Here is a 17,368-nt window from a genome sequence, read left to right as displayed (position 1 = left end):
TAAAACATCCTATTTAGAAGTAGAAAGAGGTTAAAGTTAGGTTTTGGGGGTTTTTCCTTGTTAAAATCTCCAGGCATGAAGCTTTTGTGGTCGATTAGAGTTTTCTTGAATTTCTTGTTTTAAATTTTTGAAGTTACTGACCTATTTTGCAATCAGGAATAATAAATCAGTTTTGTCTTAATGGATTTTCTCAAAATTAATGAGTGAGCAAATATCAACATTAAACAAAACTATTATAAAAACGATTATAAACTAATAAAAATTGAATAATAAAGGTCACAATAGGAGAATTACTTGATAAATCAATGTAACAACAGATTATTATTTTACATCCCAAATTAAAACAATGCATTGTAAATCAATCCTGGGGTTGACCTAAGAATGAATTACATAATGTTATGTCAGTATCAGAATATAGAAGCATTGTTTTCCTTTAAGCTAAAATCCCAGATGGTATTCTAGCCAGAACAGTAATCCTGGCCTAAGTGGTAAAGGACCCAAATAGCCCTTCTGGTTCTTTTGCTCAAGAGAGTTTTCCCAGAGCAGGCAGTGAAAACAATTTAGCTGGTCTTAAAGCACCAAAAATAGCTATTCCACCTCAGCACTTCAGTACTTTCTCCTCAAATTTCAGCTCAAGAGTGAGCATTTTCTTTTTTCTTCCCCTTGTATGCTGTAACACTAAGCACATACAAGGACCTCACCTGGGGTGACAAATAAACTACCCTTGCAGTCTAAGATGTCAGATTCCAGTAATTCTTCTTTAACCTTGATGGCAATTAATGACTTTCAGATGTCAGTTGTGATGTTTCAGAGAGGTATTCAAGGTGCAGCATAAATTGTGTGCCTATATTTCCATGGTTGGTTGTAACATGGAAGACACTCTCCCCCATAAAAAAAAAAAAAGAAAAACCAAAAAAACCCAAACCCTAAATTAACTAGGCAATACCTTTGATGGACCCCTGCCCTGACACACATGAGTTGCGGGAGTTCTGAAGTAAAGTCAAGGGTTGATTAGGTAGCAGCACTATTTATTTCTTCTCAGTATCTTCCTGAATGTTGCAATAAATGCATACAGTGCCTACTGAGAGCTGCCTTGTTTTTGTACAGAATTAAAAAAAATAATCTAGGGAAACATCCACAGGACATCATCTACATTTAAGATGTCTGCAACGTAAAATGTGTTATTCTGGGTAAGGATCCCATTTTCACTCGGGTCTTGACTTTACTATCCATTGCTAGTAAAAGCTGTTTTTTCAGTAAGTAGATTGTGCTGTAAGATGCCATTTCCTTAGGTTCATGTTCTCATCTTTTTGCAGTAAGGATTCCTTAGTCTCAAACATTTGTGGCAGTAGTAGGTAACTCAAAGGTTTACAGGGCTATTGAGGGGGGAAAAAAAAGTATATGTTTAGGCAAGAAGAGGATGGAGGTAGGTGGGCATGATTTCTGGTCCAGAGGGCTTACAGTTTAGATGTTCTACTTGACCTACCAAAATGGTTTTGCTCATGCAGCTGTATGATGCACAGCACTGACAAAGCGCTGCTAATCCAGCCCCAGCAGGGCAGCTGCAGAGCTTCAGTTCCGCTAGAGCAGGCGATCCCAGTCACAGTTCACTTCCCAAGTGAAACAGCACAAAAACAATTTTTCCAGAATAACAGATTCCATGGTAATGACTTTTGGCAGCACAGCTGTGTAGGTCAAACTCACCTGCCTCTAACTTTGCCACACATAACCCTGTAAAATTCAGTAATGGTGAGAAATGTATACAGATTAAAAAACTTGTAGAAAACAAAAGGAAACAGTGAAAGGATTACAAAAGCAGAATAATACAGTAGAGGTCACATCAAACTTGCTACCCAGTCACTCAAATGTTATGCAGTCATGACACAAAAGATGAGCCTTCCTTCCTAAGGGTAGCTCTGAAGATGTTTTGTGGAGTATCTTCAAAGCAAGAGTTGGGATATTCAGTAAAATAAGAAGTACACAGTAAATCAATTCCTAGACTCTTTTACTTCATTTTTCAAGAAAAGTTGCAGTTTATATAATTTTATTAGCTATTGTGTGCTTGCACAGTCTGTAATGCTTATGACTTTGTAAGAAAGCAAATAAAAACCATTCTAGACATTTTCTCAGAACATGAAATAGACTCATTTCTTTCTGATCTAAAAAACATATAAGCTATGGAAAACATTTGGAGACTCAACAGGCAGTATTTAAAACTGTCAGCTTTTCCTTAAAATCTTGTCTGTTTGTTAAAATAATAAAGAACTGTCAGAACAAAGATTTAAAAGTTTTAAAGGAATGTCTTTGGCAGTTTGTAACCCCTGGTGAGCAGGCTTAGTTTTCAATGTTGTTAACAGATTGTTCATACATTCTTCAAAGCAGTAATACATGCCTAAAACAGATTTCATTATGGTGATTACGATACTTGTCAGAGCCAAGAACTATTCATAGTGAAGTTTTCAACAGAAATTGACTGGACTTACACTCCTGGTGGTGTTAGAGGGAAGGTTTTGCTAAAAAGTACTTCTTAGCACAAGTTTGAAGTGTAGTGCTTCTAGATATTTTCCAAGGGAATATCCTTCTCACTGGAAAACAGGTTGGAATGGAAACTTAAGATTCACTGGCAGCAATATTTAGGTTTTTTTAAACATAACAAATGAAAAAATGACAAAACATGAAAAACCACGGTGCTAACAAGTATCCTGTGGAGCTTTGTCAAATAAAACATCTACAATTTTAAATGTTTCTACACACATTTCAGATATAACCACTCATATATTCAGTATGCATGATGAGTGGTGAAGCCCATGAAACTGGTTATGAAGCTTTGCGTGCTAAACTGGTAAAAAGTTCAAAACAAACAGAAAGTTGTACTTCTTCACACATTAGTTAGTTATGTTGTAGAACTCCTTGCCAAAAGGCAGTTGTACAGATGAAAAAGTTACGAGACAAAGAACAAAAGAAAAAAAATAAAAACATCCCTCCAGCCATATTAAATGCAGAGAGGTGATATCTTCTGACTTTAGAAGCCCCCAAGATACACATTGTTTGGGACTGGAATACTGGGGATTTTTATGTTCTTTCACACCTTCCTTAAACATTGTCAAGGCTCCTCACAAATACTGGATGCAAAGTGAGAGGAATCTTTGACATTAACCCCTATAATACCCCCTATATTCCTAAATCAAAGCAACGATAAAACCAGGACTGAAAGACATATTTAATCATCCATTTCTACTAATTATGTGTTCCCAATAGGATGGTAAATATTAAAGAAAAACTCAGAGGGAAAAATTGTGAAATTACCTTTATTAATCACGTAATATGTTGCCCCAAGAAATAAGTGAGCATAATATTGAGATTATATTCAACTGGAAACTTGAGAATTATTGACAGAAATTTCATCTATTCATCATACTGCTGAATATAGTAACAATGCACATCAAAAAGCCAATGCAGCTACTTTCAGGGTATAGACTACTTTCAAATAGCTTGAGAAAAGGTAGCACAAGAAGATATAACTTGCATAATCTAGGTAAATCCTGAACTGCTGACAGACAATTTAGAAAGGTTATTTTTTTTAGGTTTATTTGCTATAAGTTATTTTCTTTGAAGTTTTCTCTCTCTAAAAATTTATTACCTGTGCTAAATCTACTGAAATGAGGTGGCATCTCATTTATCGCTGTGTGGGAACTCTTGATAATGTAAGCACTTTTATAACACCACATTATGTATCATATAATAGGAGTCAACAATGATTTTATTCATTCTATCCTTAAATAAAAAATAAGAAAGCGGCAAGAAACACATTTCTTTTGAAATCCCTATAATAAATAGCTTTTTTGTTCATGTTGCTAGTACAGAATAATTCAAAAAGTAATTTCAGAGATTCTTGAAAGTCTAATTTCAAGGAGCAGAAAAGATACATTTTAGTTACTTGAGAAAACTAGCATCCACTTGTTGAAAAGACAGATAACGCTTGCAGTTAGGTAATATTTATAATCTCAGTCTAACTTTTTTAACTACTTCCTTGTGCTTCCCACCAAATTTGCATATTTTTTTAGATGCTCTCTTTACTAGCTCCAAATTTCTTACAGAGCAGAACAGTGGGAAAACAGCCAGCTTCCACTTGGTTTATGACTTCATCTTTCTAATCTGACCTTCTCCCTTGGTATTGTCTTTTGAAAACAGTATTCTGAAGGGTTAAGCAATTTTCAAAACACAAAAGCTTCTCTCCTTATACTCAGGAATAAATGTGCCAAGTCAAAAATAAGATAGAATGAAAATACAGTACTGATTTATAGGATAGTATTGAGACTTTCTAGCTTAGTTGTCATGACAAATTTGACATCTAAATTCAAGACACTAATTAGAGTCTCTACATTGCAAAAAAGCTAATTAAGTGGTTCACTGCTGCAAAAAGGGTAATGCCATTCCTCCCCGTCTTCTCAGCATGTGACCCTGCCTGCTCTGCTATTAGCTAGCTGGTACTTGCCTGATTGCACAGTAAACTTATTTAACCATCAACACGGGGCGGGGGGGGGGGGGGGGGGGGGGGGATATAAAAAAAAAAAAAGAAAATAACTTTCTGTGCTGAGGAAGTTTTCTGCAGGTTACCTGAAAAGAATTGGTTTAGCAACAAACAGATAAGGAATAGAACTAGCACAGAACAAGTGATGGGATTATATGGCCAGAAACAGAGGGGAAAGGAGGGACTGGGGAATGGTGAGCTGAGAGACTAGGCCCCTATCCATAGGGCCAAGATACCCTAACTCCTTGCAGCACGGACAAAAACAGTTATTATTGTGATGTTTAAGTCTGGCATTGATTCAGGTAGCCAGAATTCACTCTATGCATTTTATATAATGCAGTGTAATATAGAGAACAGATTCTTATCTCTGCTAAAATAAGAAAAAGATTATAAAAACATCGTACATTTGTTGACTATATGTTTAAAAAGACTCCACTGAAGTGTGTAGAGGACATATTTTACAGAAGCTTGGGCAGCAGATTCAGTAGCGAGGGCGGGTTCTGCGGAGTTGCTTGAATTCAGATAGGAAGGCTTATATAAGCATGTGACAGAGAGAGGAGTTTCGGCATATACAGTGAAATGAGTCAGTACAGTCACTGAGAATACCTTACCTAAATAATCCCCTGAAAACAAGCACAATAAACACCATAAATAAAAGTATGCCTTTATGATATGTTGACATATATTCTTACTTCAATTGCTTGCAAGTACCTATAAGAGAATGACTATCAAAATAAAGGAAAATAAAAACTAACCGTTACCTTATTAACCTGGTGGATTTGTTACTATTATTTGGGATTATTTTATTCTCAGAATATTTTAGTTTTGGCAATGTGAAGTTGAATCTTAGTTTTCTAACCTGTTTTTATCTTTAGGTTTTTTACACACACATATAAATATATATATAAATTCAATATATATATATGAATATAATGAAATGCTTAATAGTGTCTTGTTTTGGAAACAAAAATATTATTAAAATTTATTACTTCCCTGTCTTTAGTGTTTCACCTGAAGATCTTCTACAAGACAGTTTTATACTTAATACTTTAAACGCAGATTGTCAACAAAAATCCTCCAAAAGCAGATCACACATTTAAGGAAAAAAAGACTGAAATAAATGGCTGAGCAGCAGTACTACAGAGAAGGATCTGATAACTATATTGAACTATACATTGTACAAACTCCCTACTAGGTTGACTGTGATGAGCTGCAGGAGAATCCTCCACTGGATTACTCTGACAAGTTTTAGTCAAAGACACAAATAAAATTAGATCAAGCTGAGACTATGAGAGAAGATTAATAAGCTTAGAAACTGTGAACTGTGAGGAAGGGCTGGACTTAGGGAGAGAAAAAGGGGGGAAGATATATGGGAACAGTATTCAAGTGTTTGAAATATTACAAAAAGAATGAACAATTACGAAGTTTCCATGTCTAAGGCAGTATGAGAAGTAATTGGCTTACCTTTTAATAAAGGAGACTTGGGTTAGGTATTGGGAACCCACCCACAGTGTAAACTATTAAATTAATGTAGCATAAGGAAAACACATAAACCAGGGAAAATGGTGAACCGTGAACATGGAAGGTTCTGAAAAAACAGATATTGTTCTTGGTACTCATCTGTGTAAGTACTGCCCACCAGCCTTGAAACTAGAGTCCTATATGACTTTCTTGATACTGACTCCAGCCACAGACTTCTGATGTTCTAAGGCCAAAGTATGGTTATACCTGAGAGTTACTAAAAGAAAGTTGGAAGAATTGGGGGGGGGGGGGGAACCCCAGCTGCTCTGTACAGAAAATCATACATTATGAAAAGGAGAGAAGAATATAAAGTATATATTGTTCTCTACATTAAAGAAATTGCATTCCTAGCTAGGTAGTAAAAGAGAAAGTCTAGATTCTTCTGGTTTCATGTGGCAACCTAAGCTTTGTCTCAATATATGAGAGAAATACATTGCAATACATTATATTCTCCAATATATATTATGCCTTTGCTCTCTTCAAAACAGAATCAATGAGCCGTAACTATTTTTATTTATTTTTCACCATGCTGCTCTTCACAGGGACTATTCTCCTCTTTTCAATTTCAGTGGCAAAGTAGACTTCAAGTTAAATTTGATTGATGAAAAAAAACACACAAAACTGTAACTTTACATATATTTGTTCATAATAATATATATATGTGTATACATATCTCTCTATTCTATGGTCATGCTGAGAGCAAGTAAATTTCAGCTATAAACTCTAGCTTAAAATAGAGTAACAGTTTTAATGACAGCCAATAAGCAGCATCCTGTTTTCTCCAGAGATACGCACACTTCTCACCCTGGGAGAGAATAAGGAGTCACAAAATACGTCAGTTCTTCCATCACAGCCACAGGTTTTGCACTTGGGAATGATGAATATATGCAATAAAAGTCATTAGGTTAAATATCAGAAAAAAAAAAAAAAGAAATCATGGAGGTAAGAGACTCCCAAGTCTAACAGAAGTTTGCATCTTGTTATATGTTTTGCATTATTTCTATAGAACTCAATAAAAACTTTGTAGGACTCCATTTGTTTCACCCCAAGCCAGTCTGTAATTCTTCATTAAAAGGTAAAATAAAAATTAAGAAGTTCTAAGATCTCTGCAACTGTTACAAATACTTATTTCTACTCTTCTTTATTTCCACATTCTTAAAGTTTAAAACACTATATTGCTTCTGTAGACATTAATTTTTAATGAATGATGGATACGTGTGTATTTGACCAAAAAAAGTCAAATCTAAAGAGCAAGATTATTCTTAGCCCTCTGTGGCTGTCCAAGGAGATTAAGTGGATTTATTCAGAAGAAAGGCACAGCTGTAACTCCAATACAGCTGAGCCAGGGAGCCCAGGAGAAAGCGCTCCATTGCTCTTCCCCATCTACATGCAGCATTGCCCTCATATAAGGGTTTACCAGTGGGTACCTGCCCTTCCAACTTCTGACATAACATCTGTGTTTTTCTAAGCCTTATGTAGCAGGACTGCTGCCTGATTTTTCCTAAGAGCACTACATAGCTTCAAAACTAACATTAAGTTGTGATGTTGCACAATATTTACTTTGCTTAGTATTAGGGGACTTTTATTTGCTGTGTGATTAACAGAGAAATCATTAATTGTGAAGGAGAACGACGGAAGAGATGTGCATCTGAGCACAGGATTACAGAACCACAACAGTCTTCATTAATGCACACAATGAGAATTTCGAGCTTCTCGTACTTTATTAGTTTTAAAATAGTTTAATATTTTTCTAAGGTAGTCCGAGATCTTAGTAAATAATTCTGGGAAAACAAAATCAAAAAATCCCTACAAGAATACGAAATAGCAGAGTTAAGTGACTAAGAATGCCAAATGAACTATAATTAATCTGATTCCATTTGAGGTTGAATGCAAGTCTACTGATAATCCTTTCAAGGACAGGACTAATTGTTTGGGTTGCAATATATTGTTCTCTGTGTACCTGGAATGACAAAGAATTCCTTAAAAAAGAAGCAGGTCTAATCTTAAAGTGATTTTCCAGACAAAGAGGACAATAAGAGCACTTTTTAAGCTTTTATTATATGAAAGAAGAGTGCAACTTGCTCAAAATAGGCAACATACTAGTACAAATTAATACCCAAGCCTGAGTTGTCAGATTCTATATAAGTTAGCATATTCCATAATACACAATCATTCTGTTTTCTTTTTGCTGTGAATGTGCCACATCTCTGGAGGTTTTCAGAAAGCTAGATGCACCTTGTCACTATGCAAGATTTTCTTATGGCATTCTAAAACTCCACATGGAATAAATAGCATAGCATACGACATGTTAGCAACATCCCCGACATTCTCATTGCAAATAGTCTACTTTTTTTTTTTTTTAAATCTGAGCTAACAGTATTTTCTTTGTTCTTCAAAAACTATGCTTTTGCACTAGCAAAAACTTTTTCATATATAATTAAAGACCCAAAATTAGGAATTCTGAGGCTACTTCTTTCTGTCAGATGGTCTCCATCTCAGAACCACTGCCAACTCCTTGGTACACTCTTGACAGTCAACCTTGCTCATCTTCTTAACAACACAGGGAAAAAAATATACTTCTTTTTTTTTTAGCCCTTTGATCTGATAACTCTTTTGGCAAAAGAAGTTTTAACTCTTCATTAAACACAAGGTATAAGATCTCTAAGAGCTTTTTCATCATGTAAATCCAGTTTTGTATACAAGATTGAAACTATTTTAACATAAATTATATCAATGCCAGCACATAATAAATTCTTAAAATCCAGTATATAATGACTTCTCGCAGCTGACCAGTCACACGTAAACCTTATGGAACTGATAATACCATGAAATGTATTTAAAATGCTCCTGGAACAACATCTTTACTTAATCAATTTTTTACTTGGCAATTACAATATAACAAGAGGATACACACTTCCAGATAACATCTCAGCTGAAAGTGACAACTTAAAAAGACATAATCTGTTTATAGCTTAAGTATAAATTTACATACTAACCAAAGCAATACAGCCAATTTAAACAGATATTAAAATGTCTGCAGAAGGCCTTCTCTACTCTAATTAAATCCTTTTTAAGCAGATTTAAATTTAATTAGAGCAGCCTGAGCACATAAACAACTTTAACACATTGGAGCAGCACATATAAGTTTGTATATGCCATTAAAGAGACTTAAGTTTTCACCTCCAGAACCAGTAAACAGTAGAATAACTTCCATACAAAAGTCAGGTAAAGACACAAGTTCTTGGAATATTTCTAGTTCACACATACACAGCTGCAGCGCCATAAATTATTCCTCCTCCCTCCTGCAGCTCCATCATCGATACACTATGCAGCTTTGCTTCCTTTTCACCAAACAGTTTCTCTGCCACAATAACCCAGCTTATTTCCCTAGATTAAACTTCTGAGAATATTTCTTTTAAAGCCTAAGTCCTGAAACCCATGTTTCTCTTCTGTTCAGCATCTGCTGCACTTTGAGAGCAGGGGAAGGTTTTTAAACCTTTCTGAGGTAAATTCAGTTGCCTTTGTATCCACCAAGACACCTCACACAAAGCCTGAGAATCACATTGAACATTTAGGTAGGTCCACTAAGCTAAGTCAAAGTTTACCTGAACAGTCCAACACCAAGCACTGAAGAGAAAAATATTTCCAATCCTACCTTTCCTCAGGGCTCAAGACACTAGAGGGATCCCACACCGATGGCTGCAACCTATATAGCTGAACCACATTCACGTGAACTTCTCTTTTAGAAGGTAACACAATGATTACTTCTTTTCTTTCCCATGGGAGATTAGTCCATCCCACTCTCACCTGATACCTATTAGCTAAGCAACTAGATTTGAGAGATGTAGAGTCTCATCTTTTCCTCTGTCAGTGAAAATTCAAGCCTATTTCACCAAGCCAGCCTCTGATCCAACCACCTCATCAGCTACCGACTGACAAATCCACCAGTTTCACTCACCTCTGATACAGAAGGACTCTTTCCTTTTCCTGTTTGAACAATTTTTCTGCTTCTGGATACCATTCTGCCTTACTAAAGCCAGCCTTTCCCCTGCAGAAAAGGCCAGAGTCACTGAAGACACTAGACCAAAACCCTGCAAGCTGCAATGTGCAGCCCAGGTGCAGCTCAGAAGAAACATCAATTAATTAAGAAGCAGGTGCCCCTGATCTGTCCCCTAATACACCTGTTGGCTCTCCATGTTGTCTGCTTCATGCAGCACAAAGGAAAATATTCTTTCAGAGCAACACTTGCATTTTTTCCTGTAAATTATCACCCATAAAATAAGAGTCATTAGATTATAAGAATAATAGAGAAAAAAAATCTTTTATTTCTTTCATTGTATGGAAATTTTTTGTAACATTTTTATTCTTAAACTTCTTTAAAATTGCTTTCAGTATTTTTTTCCCCAGAAATATTCAACATTGGTCTAATGGATTCCCACTGATGTCTCTGACTTTAAGAAATAAACAGTTGGGCCAAAAATATTTTTTTTTAACTTCTACATGGTACAGCTTAGCAAACTTAATTTCGGCTTACTCCCTCTTGGAAAACATAATCCCACATAATTATACTAGAAATGTTTAAAAGCTTTTCAAAGCCTTCTCTGAACTTTTCTGTATTTTTTCTTCCCATATCCTATTACAAGATAGAAATTGCTTTAAAAAGCATTTTTTTTTTTTCCAGTTCTATAATCAGAACTATCACTTATAATTCTGTGGTTTGTTTTAACACATAATACAGGCCACCTAATCACATCCAATCCTTTTTTATTAAACTTCAAATTTCCATTCAGTTTTTCTAGAAAGGAATAAATTCTTGATTTAAAAAGTTAAATCTGGCAATGTTTCCCTTTTTGAAATTTAATTAGAGAAAACAGTGGGTTTCTTCTCATCTTGCTTTACACTGAAAGGTTCCCCATATTACTAATAATTTCTGTTACCCTTCACTGACTTTTTATTTTCCTACCATAAGCTCATAGTTTTACTATTTTTACCAGGTATCTTCTTGTAACATTCTAAAAAAGCCATATGAAAATGATGCCTGTACTCTGGGGAACAAGTAACTTCAGATTCTCATTATCCTCCCTTCAACCAATATTTACCAGATGAAGAAGAAAGAAATTCTAAAATGAAATCCTACTACAATTTAGTTTCAATTACATTTTATTTGTAGAATTAAAGTTTATTAAAGAAGCATAGATTTGCCTCTGCTTAAATTTGACCTTCAAGTGCAAGATTTAATAGGCTAAAGATTAAAGTAAATCACGGTGGTTTGCTCATTCTTTTGCGTTATGAAGAGCTGCAAGGAGGAACTAAAACATGAAATAAAAACAGAAGGCAAGGTTAGTTTGTGAAAGCAGATTAAGGAAAAATATGAGCATTAGAAAGAGTAAGTTATAAGCTATTCAAAAGGAAAATAATCATAGTATTCTTTTATGTATTGCTCATCAGGTGTATGTGAAATGTAACCTACAAAGAACAGTATTTATTTCTGAGCAATCCCATGGAGAGTACAAAAATTCCAAACAGTTTACTTACAATATTATAGCTATATTTATTAACAAATGTAGAATTAATAAGAAACATATAATCCACCATTAATTATGGCTAACATAATTGCATACAATAAAATGTAATATAGATATGAATTATAATAAGCAACTTGTTTCAGCAAGTAGATACATAATATTATCATGGTTATCCTCACAGTTCTCTTTCTATTAATATCTTTGAAAAAGATGTTAATTAATATTAGAGAAACTCTGTTTGTAATGTGCCACAAGGACCTCTCGGGTCAGGAAAAAAAAAAAGTATGAAAATCTCATAACAGAAATCTGTGAGATATTTCAATTGCTTCAGACTAGCTGCAAGCAGAGGGCAAGCACACACCTTCTTATTGTAGTCTGACATTTCCATTTCTGGCTAAACCTCAAAACTGTCCAGCTGGGTGAAAAAGCAAACAAACAAGTAAAAGTCAGGGGTGTCCGGAGCAGTCAGGGCCTTGACACTGGGTGTGCAGAAGGTTCATTTTAGGTCCTATACAATTTATTATTTCATCCATACTGAGTAACCCACCACATAAAGTGCTGTAGCAATCTCTGCTTACGCCCACTGATGTCTCTCTGCCTATCGTCTCCTCAACAGACTCATTTGGTCAAAATAATAATCAACAAAAATAATCAACAAAATTGCTCCATCTGAAAGGTAGGGGGGGATCTTCAAAGCAGCATGAAGCAGACACTAGTGAGGTCTCCACCAGACAGTTATCAGGTGGGGTATGTACAGGGTAAGGTCTGCATACAGAACCTGTCCAAGGCAGAGGTAGGAGCAGTCAACACTGGTTCTTGGACATCCTGGCAAAGCAGAAACTGAAATGAAACAGGCAAGAGCTCTATTTGTTTAAACAATGCCTGAGAAACAAGAAAATCAAGAAATAAGGTAAAAATATGTGCTTTGATGTTTAATCATCCCCTCATCTATACTGTTATTTATATCACACCGGGTATGTGCATAAAACCATTTACATGCAGAATCTTGCATTAGTGGCTGACTGTAGGAAACGTGAGCATTTTAATTTAATCCTTCCTTTTAAGTGAATTTTATTTTTACACTCTGTATTAATGAATTTGAAATAAAATGTTAACCAAAGCTTGAAGGATCAAGAAAGTAATGCCAAAACCATATAGAAAGTTAAGTTTACAAAAGATGCTAAAGAATAACCTCTTCCCTGTTAAGTTAATTCTCTTTGTGTTTAGGGCTATCTGCTCCCATTCTCTCATTAATTCTCTGTCTGGTGGCCCACCGTACTCTTCTCCCCTTAACCAACATTTATTTTTCACATCCTTGTTCAATTTTTTTTCTTCTTTAAATTCTATATAGCTACGTTTTTCTGCACAAAACGCCACCTAGAAATACAATTACTTAAATAAAAGGAAATCCACTGTCAGAATCAACATGACATTTGCATGCACCCCATTTTTTTGTTTGGCCTCAATTTTAAATGTCTCCTTTTCTACAGTTTGGCCTTGCTACTTGTAAAGGCAGTAATCTCTCCTTGTCTGGGACTGTATCTCATTCTATCAGTGTATTATGCCTAGCAAAGTAAGAATCTAATATTGGTTCAATACAAATACTGCTGTGACAATAATTATGGAAATGACGTTCAGTAATATCTTTAATAAAACGATAAGTTAAGATCAATGAACAACTGATTCGTGAAATGGTTCTTGTAATTTTTTTAATAATACTCCAAATAATTAAATCAAATTAAATAATTAACGGGTGAGAATTATAATTTAATCACAATTAAACCTGTTCCATTCCTAATTTGAGTGCATTGCAGTAAAGCAATTTGTTAAAAGAATATTACTCAGGTTGCAGTATCATGCATTCATGTGGTGAAATGCCAGAACTAAATTTCCCATAGAACTCTAAGCCAGGTGCTTTGGGCATATGAACGCTGATACGATCTTTAATTACATGATTTCATTATTTTCCTTCAAGACCACTTTTCTTTACATTTACAGAAAGGATGGTACTCATTTAATGAAGAACTATTTAATATTTTCTTTCCCCCTGTTTATCCAGTCTGCACTCTCACAACTAATTTGTTGCACACTATTCAAGACCTGTTCTGAAGGAAGAGAGTAGTATTTTCCTCATTAGCTTTTTTACAGAGCGCATCATGATAGGACCTCAGTGCTGCATAAACATGACTGAATTTACTTTTATAAAATCTCTGTGACATGATTGCTCCTAGTTTGCAATAGAAACACTGAAGCAAAAGGAACTAAATACAAGTTATGTCAACACTCAAAAAAAGGGAGAGCTAGTGCAATTCATGTTGGATTTAGAATATGAGAAATTCGTAACACTTCCTCTTCAGCATTGCCCAAGCCTAGTGTAACCTAAATTCAAACAGCATTTTTAGTTTGGACCTCAGAATTTCCTGCACACCAGCATTCAGGCAGTAACACAGAGGAGATTCTGTTTAAGCGGATAAATGGTAGCTGCCACCCAAGCTTCTTTGAAATTTGTAAGCATGAAGCGTCCTGAACTCCCTTAGTGAGAGGGGCCTTGGCGTGGTGCAGTATCGGTGGATCTGAATGGCAGAATACTTGGTGCCAAGGGGATGTTGCTCCTACATACACATATATTCATATTTTTCACAGGGTTTTTACTCTGCACTACATGCGGTATGTCCCAGAACTGAATATTCATTAGTGGTTGGAACATATATTCTAGTTATATATCCTCTGAAAGTAAGACTGCTCTGAAAGTAAGACTGCTCCCTGTGGTAGCAGGAACAGAAGATTCACTCCTGAACCACAGTCCTGATTTGAACTAAAATGCTAATATACGCACAACGTATAGATAGCACTGGGTCAACCAACAGTAATCCCACTTTCTTTCCGAAAGTGACAGCATAGTGGCACTGTTAGTGCTTCTTCTTTCCTACTTTGCAAACTAGTCCCACTAGGAAGTGGGTCGTAGAATTGCTCCCTTATTTTTTTTTTTTTTTAATTTTCAGGGTTAGCCAAAAAGCTTGATAACACAGAAAGATTGTCATATATTCTAGAGTACCACTACAGAACCAAGCATGCAAGAGCCACAGAGCCACAACAGAATACAAATCTCTAATGGTGGTGTTAGGATACTCTACAAGAGGAAAAACTGAGGTTCTCATCTTTCCTATGCAGAGCCTATTGAATTGCACAAGTATCCTTGTGATCAGAGAGCAGAAGAAAAAAAAAAAAGCACTGTTAGAATTTTTTTAACCCTATGTTATTAATCTCTTTATAATGAACTATTAATATATATATGTCACAAGAATGCTGAAATTCTGACTTCATGTAAGTCAGTGGAAAAACCTCTTATTGACCTTTATGGGGCTAAAATTTTACTGTATGAATTAAAATATAGACACTGTCCAACAAATGCAGAGAAACTCCACAGCAAATTTTCAGATTAATGTGAACACAACCATCTACTAAGAATAAGGGTGACTTAAAAATAGTTCAGGCTAAGTAATAAATCTTTGTAACTGTCATATAGACAAATAAGAAATCAAACAAAAAGTATTTTAAATTAAAAGGTTCTATAAACGAATGCATAAAAGGGGGCATAAAAACGAATAAAAAAACGAATGCATAAAAGGGGGCATATTTTGCCCGTTGTGGATTTCATTTTAACACAATTTTTCCCATAAATACATGTTCATGATAATCATACACAATAATATTATTCACCCTTCATGCCAGTTTAGAACTGCAACAGGATTTTGCAAAGGCAGACTCACAGTTAGGTTCTTATAAAGTATATCATTGCTGCTCTCTGCTGGTCAAAGGAATTATGCCTTTATTTAAAACTTTAGAGGAAATTAAGAAATTTTTGTAGGAAGCACAGTAAATATCACATGAATAGGAAGAACTTTTATGGCAGTTAAATCACCATCTCAGTCATCACAATGATAAATTACCATCTCAGTCATCACAATGATTTGTTTACATTGGTATGTCTGTACTCCTGAGACCATCAAAATTAGTAATAAATACTGGAATTACACAAAAAACTCTCCACTTTCACAGGCCATGGCAATCCCATTCATAGATGTACACATCTAAAGTCACTTTTGCTTGTAATACTCAAATTTTGAAATCACAAAGCAGAGCCTAAAATTCCTCAGAAATCAACAACAATGAAAATGTAATGCTATGAGGTTCACCAGACATGACGGGACAGTGCAATGTTAGAACTGAAGATCATTTCACAGATCAAAGACAAAAATTTCCATCTCCAGTTCACGATATTTATCACAGTGAGCAGTGTGACAATATCAGTGTGTATTAGAACAATGTAGATCCTATTTTTTTAACTGTAATTTGTTAGCAGAGGCTGCTGTCTGAAATTACACTGGCATCAAAGAGGTTTTACTTCATTTTTATATTATTAAAACAACTGTTACTGATTTTATTTTTGGATCCTATGTGGTTTCTGCTGTCAGAATTTATGTTATACCTGACTTGTACTTCAGAGTGTTGCTTTTTTTTTCCAGATCACCAAGTAGCACTGTAAAATTTTCCTTTCATTCTGTAATGTGGCCCTGTTCTAAACTCAGAACTGTAAAAGTCCAGAAATACATAATTTAAAGATGTAAGTCAGTTCTGCAGGAGTGTGAAAAAACAGAAGACAACTGTCAGATTCATTCTTGATGGATAAACCATATGGCACAGAAAGAGTAAAATTAGAATGAAGGGAGAAAAGTCAGGTGCATAGTGCAGTTGTAGAGAAGCCTGATTGAGAAACAAGACATTTGCACTTAATGAAAGGCAAAGCAAGGTCGATGAATGCAATGGTGTAGAGGGTTTGTGGTGCAAGAGTCAAATGTAAAGAAAACATTTAAGTAGTTAAAATGTAAAGCAACATGGTTTCTGTTGTGCCATGGTCTCACTTCAAGGAATGAAGATTTGCACAAGGTTGAAATATCAACGTTTTCTGAAATATAAAGGCATTGTATCCAGACTAGATCAACTACCTAGTTATTAAGGAGGATAGACAGACAAAGGAAGCTACAACAATTAAGAGTCAGAGTCTGAACAAAACCTCCAGTTGTATGGACTATCCGCAAAAGAAGTAGTTTCAGATACAGCAATGAAGGAGGAAGAGCAAATTTTGGTTCCATTCAGGTTTTCTAACTTCACCTTAAAGGATCTAATTGAATCTGTATATTAGTATTATGACAACCAGTAAAAATTTTAATGGATCTCATTTATAATATTCCTAATATTAGCATTCAGACATTCCCAGTGTGAATTACCTGGCAAAAGTACCCTCTGAGACAGAAGGATGGCTTATGTGTGAACATCCTTTTTCCCCAACCTGTGTATACTTGTTACTCTTGGAAGTTCATGCCCGTTTAACAAAATATACTACCCAGAATGTACCTAAGACATGAGCAAATGTCTGTTCAGCATTATCTTGTCAAAACCCACTTTGATTCTTTGCCTCAGCTAAAGTGGCAAAGAATTTTGTCAATAAAGAAAAAATAAATATGTTTCCTACCATTTCTAGTTTCAAGCATCTTTAAGATCTTACTGGACTGCTTAATTTCTATTTGAATTCTGATATAAATAGAAGTCTCACTTTTGGAGCTCTGAGCCGAGTAGTCCTTAGTTAAGCAGTCCCACTGGGTAACTATTGCTCAATATGAATTGAGGCTTCAAAAGCGGCTCCAAAATAAACAACATGAAATTACCTAGTGTGAAAATCATTTTCTGTTTTCATAAAGAAGTATTTTATGGTAGACTAAGCTAATTTTAA

General features: G+C 35.1%; 1 protein-coding gene across 6 annotated transcripts in view; it reads right to left on the bottom strand.

The window, feature by feature from the left end:
- KCNIP4 (potassium voltage-gated channel interacting protein 4) overlaps positions 1 to 17,368 on the bottom strand; it is a gene marked incomplete at both ends in the record, with an annotated part of 467,162 nt that overhangs the window by 167,794 nt on the left and 282,000 nt on the right. The window lies entirely within an intron of this gene.

The sequence above is a fragment of the Platalea leucorodia genome (assembly GCF_965183815.1).
Source record: "Platalea leucorodia genome assembly, chromosome: 6".
NCBI classification, from domain to species: Eukaryota; Metazoa; Chordata; class Aves; order Pelecaniformes; family Threskiornithidae; genus Platalea; species Platalea leucorodia.
The sequence above is the reverse complement of the archived record's forward strand: the minus strand, read 5'-3'. Positions and strand labels throughout refer to the sequence as shown.